Raw genomic sequence first — 7,911 nt, 5'->3', positions numbered from 1 at the left:
GACACTGACAAAAGGGCCACAAGGTTCTACACAGGGTAAATCTTGAGGGAATTTGCCTGATATTGTCAGATATAAAAGTTAGATTTTTTTGTTTTATAGGTCTTGCTTTAACTTGGTCTTAACCATCGAGCAGAAAAGTTTAACCATGAGGTATAAAAAGTAAAGTTATATTAATATACTGAGCTGTAAAAGGCTCAAGTCAACAACTTTAGACAGTCACCAGTTGTGCTGATAACCCACTGCTATTATGGACTATTGGACTATATTGGGTTATCTTGCTGAATTCAAGTACCTACAGCATTTGAACTGGCATCAAGTATGAAAAGGTCCCTTAAAGGCTTCTCTAAATACAGCTTCTCTTGCAACAATGGAACACCCATCTCTGACAAAACAAAACAAAAAAGGGGGATATAAATAAAGGACCATTTTGTAGTGAAAAAATATATATGTATGTATGTATGTACAAAATAGGTAGAATAGATACACAGCTACTCTCTCTTAGTTCATTGAGAAGAAAGGTTTGTACTAATATTGTTCAGACAAGATATCATCTCTGCATCTTGCCCTCTGAATAACCACTATGAAGACAACAATATGCAATGTATGTATTAATTATTGTAACTGTCCTACTATTCTGTTTTGAAACTGTTTCATTGCTATTTTATTTTCTCATTCAAGTGAATAAAAAATTAATAAAATAGTGACACCAATCAAAAGAGATGGGAAATATTTGTCATTCTTAACGATAAGGAACAGAGAAGGAATGGGTGGAGATAAGGGAAAATGAATCTGAGGTATCTATAGGACAGGTAGTAAGTCAGTAGCTAGAAATTTCAACTTGAAATCCATAAAGCTGAGGCTCATCCTGGAGACTCTTGAGCCTCATTTATATGGAAGAAACAATGTACAAGGGCACTGAAGAAAAAAATGGAAAATATGATTATGTCATACCCATGAACATTTTGCAAAGTGTGACAGGGAGGAAATGTAGAGTGAACACTCGGGGCAATGATGTCCAGAATGAAGGGAAGAAATAATATGATAAAGAGGCTTACTAGGGAAACAATGTCAGAAGGCTGATCAACCAGGGAAAGAGAGGGAGCCATTATATAAGTCAGCAAAAGAGATGGATGTTGGAGATTTTTATTTAAGCCATTTTGTTGATACGGTAGGAGCAGAAGGTATTTTGTAAAAGGTCATGGGGAATAAAAATTCAGAAAGTAGAGAACCATGGCATAAAAACATTATGAGTGAGTATTCTAACAAAAAGGATTGAAAAGTAATTGAATATTACATGACATGACATTTATTCACTCATTCAATAAATAAGTGTTGACCTTCTTATATATTCTAGGCACTTAGCTGGGGGTCCCTTTAGGGTCTTTTAAGGTGTAATTCCTGCCTTCCATGTGCTTGCCATTGAGACAAAGGTGATGATGTAGGTATATGAAGGTATGGGTGGTTATACAGGAAAAAAGACTTGTTTTCCCTGATAGAGACATTGTAGAAATTTCCTATCATGCTGTGAAGCTGGGAGCTGGATTTTGAAAGATTAAGAGGATTTTGCCAGGTGGAGGTGGGTAGGATTCATTCCAACAAGTTTGGAATAGTAGAGTATAAATAAAAGCAAGGAAGAGTCTATATATTGAGAGCAATGAGTGATTGGCTACTTTTGGATCATGAAGTAAGTTTGGGAGTGTTGAGTTATGGGATGAAAAGGCAGACAGGATCAAGAACATGAATGGTATGCACTGTGCATTAGGCTAAGAACTTGGTCTTCACTTTGTTGGTAAAGAGAAAATACAAAGAAGAAAGCCTTGGGATTTTGAAATACCTTTGATTTTAACTTTTCTCTTTATTGATTCTTTTTTTTCTGATTATTTTATTTCTAGTAACCTAGAAATACTTCTTCTTCCAAAGAAGTCAGTGAAATAAGAGTTTAAAAAATAAAAAGAATAAATAAATCCAAAATCTAATCCTTTGAAAAAATAATAAAATAGGTATACCTCTTGCAAGCCTAATTAAGATAAACCATAAAAATATACATGATTACTTTTATAAATGAAAGAGGAGATATGCCATAGGTATATGCTTCAGTTATCTAATAGAATTTGAAATTTAGCATGAATTAATTCCAAATGAAACACATCTTACTAAAATTGATTTAAGGGGTTGGCCAAATAGCTCAGCAGATTAAAGCACCTACAAGTAAGTGCAGGGGCCAGGGGTTTGATCCCCAGACCTGCTGTGCTGGCCCCGCCCCTGGAGCACACTGAGGCAGCAATTGAGACTGGGCGTGGTGGTGCATGCTTATAATCCCAGCTCTGGGGAGGCTGTAAACAAGCAGATCACTAGGAGTTTGATCAAGTAGTGAGACCCTGAACACGCTGTAGACCCTTCCCTAAAATACAAAGATAAATAAATAATAAAATAAAATTGATATAAGAAGCAGTGGACATCTTGACTTGATCAATTATTGCAGAACTAGATCACTTCATTAGTGAACTACCACTACTGACAGAGCCAGGAGGCCTCAAAACCAAGTATACATGTAATTTAAAAGCAAGAAACTTCAACGCTGTTGAATGATCTCAGATCTCTAATGACTAACCTTGAGAAAATAAGGAAAATTAAACACACCAATATCACTTATCGATATAGGTGCAAATTCGGAGTAGAATATTGTCAAATGAATCCTGGCAACAGCCCCTCCTCCTGCACTGCAGTCAGTGTGGGAAGCACCTGGACTTGGCAACACACTTGTTAGGAGGAACCGAGGTGGCTGCCCCATCCTCACACCATGGGACCAGCCACCAGAGGATGACAGTCACAAAGTTGCAGCTGGATTAGGATGCATATGATGGACAGGCGAGAATAATGGGATGAAAAGGTCTGAACTACGAGCCAACAGAAGGTAAGCTAGGGGAACCAGCATTGTGCTTAGGGACAAAGACACGCAGAATGGAATAGAAACAGGTGGGTGGGACTACCCGGCCGTTTTTATATCTATATCTATATCTATCTGTATGTGTATATATATATATATATATATATATACTGTCATTTTATTTATCTATTTTTTTTTTAAACCAGGGATTGAACTCAGGCTCTTGTGCTTGCACTTACCAGGCAAGTGCTTACTCTACTGAGCTATCCCCCTGGCTCCGTATTTTTTAATTTTAAAGAAAGAATGCAATAAAAACAATACAGAAATTTAAAATAAGATGATAAGAAATAAACAATGGTTATTATATTACATATTATTATCTTCAAAGTAGTTGCTCAGATTACAGGCTATAGGTATGTTACTTTTTTTCTTTTTTTCGGAACTGGGGATTGAACTCAGGCCCTTGCGCTTGCCAGGGAAGCACTTATTCCACTGAGCCATCTCCCTGGCCCCCGGGTATGTTACTACTTTATGTTTGCTTCTATCTTATTTTCTTTTCCTTTTCTTTTTTTCTTCTTTCTTTTTCTTATTCTAATTCCATCCCCCCAAAGTCAAAGGCCAAGTTCAGATAACCCCTTGAATACTCCTTCATTCTTCTTTTTTACCCTCTTCTCTAGTTGCCCAAACCTTGTGTGACCATTCTCTTTCCTCCAGCCTGGCTTCTACTTCCTTTCCAGTTATCTTACCTTACACACAATCCTCCTAGAATTTCCCCACTGCAGGGTAAATCCACTGTACCAAGGGGAAAGACTTTGCATACAAACTCCTAATTTATGATTGGTTTTGTTATATAACTATAGATTTTGTTCCTATGGTCTAAAGTATAAAATCAATAGTTACAGTTCATCAGTTTCTAAATTGTACTCAATGCTATCATTATTGCTAATTCTACTACTATAGCCAGCCAGGATGTTATATCAGTTGTAATTAGTTGTTTTCCCTTCTGTAACAATACAATGAAATTCCAGACAAATAACATCACCAGAGCCCTACACCAAAAAGCTGAGCCAAACAAATACCCATATCTCACTCTCAAATAATCGTGAAGGTAAGATTTGCAAACAGACACAACTAAGCATCTCCTATACATGGAAAACAGCCCTGAAAGGTACATTTTTCCTAAAGAGGTTTTGATGCTAGTGATATAGTTATATACTACAAAAATTCATAAGTATGATCATCATGAACAAAATTTTAAATGGAAAATGACAAGACAAAAGAACAAAATGCAATCTCGGACCTCCAACCCACTTGGAGTAAGTCCAAGAGTCACAGGCATAAAAGGAATTTGAAGACGTAAACATAAAACTTCTAAAATGATAGCCACTGAAGTAAAGAAACAACTCCATGCGGCTACAGGGGAAATCAGATCAGAAAATAATCTCTCAGGTAATAAAAGAATGATAACCATAATGAGACAATTGCTCAGCATACCTAAAGACATAGACACAAAAATAAAGAAGCATAGGAAGATGATGGAAACTTCGAATTAACTATATCAGAAAGAATTACAATGCAGAAAACAAATTCAAAGAGATATCTAGGAAATTAAAAATTGCATTAAAGGGGCCAGGGAGATGGTTCAGTAGAATAAGCCCTTGCCTGGCAAGTACAAGGGCTTGAGTTCAATCCCCAATTGTGCTATAAAAAAAAAAAGTAAAAAATTGCATTAAAAGCTGGCAGAACCTCTTAAAGAAAACTAAAGATAGACTTTCAGACCTTGAAGATAGGATTGTTGCAAGTAATCATGAAAGGAAAGAGCTCTTAAAAAGAACAAGGAACCAGGAGACAACAATTCAACAGCTGCAAGATGATGCATAGAAGAGCATGGAGTGAAGTATTTCAAGTCCTGAGGGAAAGCGACTTCAATCCAGACTGACATACTCTGTGATATAATCTTTCAAAATTAGTGGAGAAATGAAATATTTTCATACAAAGAACAACTTAAGAAATTCATGACCACCAAATCAACCCTACAAAGAGTACTAAAAGATATTCTATGTAGAGATTAAAATGACAGGGTTGGGCTGGGGAGATGGCTCAGTGGAACAAGCGCTTCCCTGGCAGCGCAAGGGCCTGAGTTCAATCCCCGGTTCTACAACAACAACAACAAAAAAAAGAGAGATAAAAATGACCACAATTCCAAGAACAACGTCAGAAGGAAAGCACCAGGCAGGGCAAGCACTTAAGCAGAGGGGGAAAGCAGGGAACCAGCTGCAGAAAAATAACATGACGAAGACAAGCCAATATAAATCAGTTATAACCATCAATGTAAATGGCCTCAATTCACTAATCAAAAGAAACAGATTGGCAGAATGGATCAAGAAACAAGACCCAACAATATGCTGTATACAAGAAACACATTTAACTCAAAAATGCACTCATAGGCTGAACGTGAAAAGCTGGAAAACAATAATGCATGTCATAGGAATACAGAGAAAAAGCAGAGGTAGCTATTCCCTTTGCAGACAATGTGAATGTCCAATCAAGAATGATTAAGACATAAAAAAGGTCATTATATACATATTAGGAGAAAAATTCAAGAGGAGCACTCAACTATATAAGACAAATATTAATAGACAAGAAAAATCAAATAATCCACAACACAATGTAATACAGAACCTTAATAGACCATTGTCACAAAGAGACAGATCAACTAGACAAAAAGTCAGCAAAGAAATAACAGAAGTGAACCAAACCTGTAACAAATGAACTTAGTATACATTTACCATGTGTTCCACCAAATAGTATCATGTTCTTCTCATTGCACATAAGGTATTCTCTAAAACAGACCATATACTGTCCCATAGAAGATGCTTAAGCAAATACAAAGGAATTGAAATTATTGCATGCTTATTATTTGACTATAGTGCAATGAAATTGGAAATTAATGGTAAAAGAAACCACAGAAACTCCCTGGGCACATGGAAATTAAATAACACCTTCCTGAGCAAGCAATAGGTCACAGATGAAATTAAAGAAGAAATTAAACAATATCTACAATAAAATTAAAATGCAAATACAACTTACCAGAATCTGTGAGACATAATGAGGGCAGTCCTAAGAGAAAAAATTATAGTGCTGAATTCTCATATCAGAAAAACAGAATGAACACAAATAAATAACCTAATTCTGCACCACAAGCTTTTAGAAAAGGAAGAGCAAGTCAAGCCCAAAGCCCATGGAAGGGAGGGAGTTATAAAAATCAGAGCAGAAATTAATGTAACTGACACTAAGAAGATAATACAATGAATTAATTAATTGAAGATTTGATTCTTTGAAAATCAACCTTATCAAAAAAGGAAAGACAAAAACTTAAATTCATGCAATGAGAAATGAAAATGGTGAAATTAGTACAGATTCTGTGGAAATTCAGATCATCAATACCTACTCTGAGAGTCTTTACTATCATAGGATGGAAAGCATAGAAGAAATGAACAGATTCCTAGGAGTGTATGAATTGTGAAAGCTGAATAAAAAAAGATATAAATAAAAATTCTGAATAACCCAATATCAGCTAATGAAATTGAAATCATAATTAAAAATTTACCAAAAAAAGAAAAGCCAAGGTCCTGGTAGAGTCACAGCTGAATTTTTCTACAAGAAATTTAGAGAAGATTTAATGCCAATACTCCAAATTCTTTGTTGAAATCAAAAAAGAAGCTATTCCCCCTAATTCTTGGAGGCAAATATTGCCCTGATACCAACACCAGAGAAAGACCCAACCAAAAAAACAAATACAGACCAATCTCCCTGATGAACATAGAAGCAAATACCCTCAATAAAATACTAGCAAATGGAATGCATCAAATTATCAAGCGGATTATATACCATGACCAAATGTGATGCATCCAAGGAACGCAGGAATGGTTCACATACAAATCAATAAATGTAAGATGTCATATCAACAGAATTTTTTTTCAAAAATCACATGGTCAGGGCCAGGAATATAGCTCAGTGGCATAGCATGTGCCTGGCAAGTGTGAGGTCAGGAGTTCAATTCCCAGTACCAAAAAAAAAAAAAAAAAAAAAAAAAGATCATCTTAATAAATGCAGAAAAAGCTTTTGCTAAACTCCAACACTAACTCATAATAAAGTCCCTTGCAAAAAATCAGAATAGATGGTCTTTTCCTTAATTGGATAAAAGCTATCTATGACAAGCCAACAGCCAAAATCACAGTAAACAGACAAAAGCAGAAAAATTTAATTCTAAAATCAGCTATAAAACAAGGATGTCCACGATCACCCCTCCTACTCAGCATAGATCTAGAAACATTAGCCAAAGCAACTAGACAAGAGAGAAATCAAAGGAATAAGGGTAGCAACTGAAGAAGTAGAATTATCATTATCCGCAGATGATATAATACTATACATAGAAGACTCCAAAACTATACCAAAAGACTTCTAAAATTAAGAAGTAAATTCAGTATCAAATCTGGACACAAAGTCAACACTCAAAAATCAATAGCATTTTTGTACACAGACAACAAACTCACAGAGAGAGAGAACTTAGGGAAACAACACCCTTCACAATTGCATCAAAAAAATGAAATACTTAGGAATCAATCTAACAAAAGAAGTAAAAGACTTATACAGTGACAATTACAGTACTCTGAAAAGGGAGATAAAAAGAGACATCATGAGCTGGTGAAATAGCTCAGTGGATTAAACAACTGCTTTGGAAAGCAGAGGGACCAGGGTTCAATCTCCAGTCCTTCATGTCGTGCCAGTAACCAAATCTGGGTATGGTGGCGCACCCCTGTAATCTCAGCACTGAAGAGGCTGAAAACAGGAGGATCACTATGAGTCTGAGCTGCACAGTGAGACTCTGTACCAAATACACAAAAATCGAAAAAAAAAAAAGGAGATATCAGAAAATGGAAAGATATCCCTTGCTCATGGATAGGAAGGACCAGCATTGTGAAAATGGCCATACTCCCAAAACTGTAATACAAATTTAATGC

The sequence above is a fragment of the Octodon degus genome, unplaced genomic scaffold, assembly GCF_000260255.1.
Source record: "Octodon degus isolate 3935 unplaced genomic scaffold, OctDeg1.0 scaffold00019, whole genome shotgun sequence".
NCBI classification, from domain to species: Eukaryota; Metazoa; Chordata; class Mammalia; order Rodentia; family Octodontidae; genus Octodon; species Octodon degus.
Note: the sequence above shows the minus strand (reverse complement) of the source record.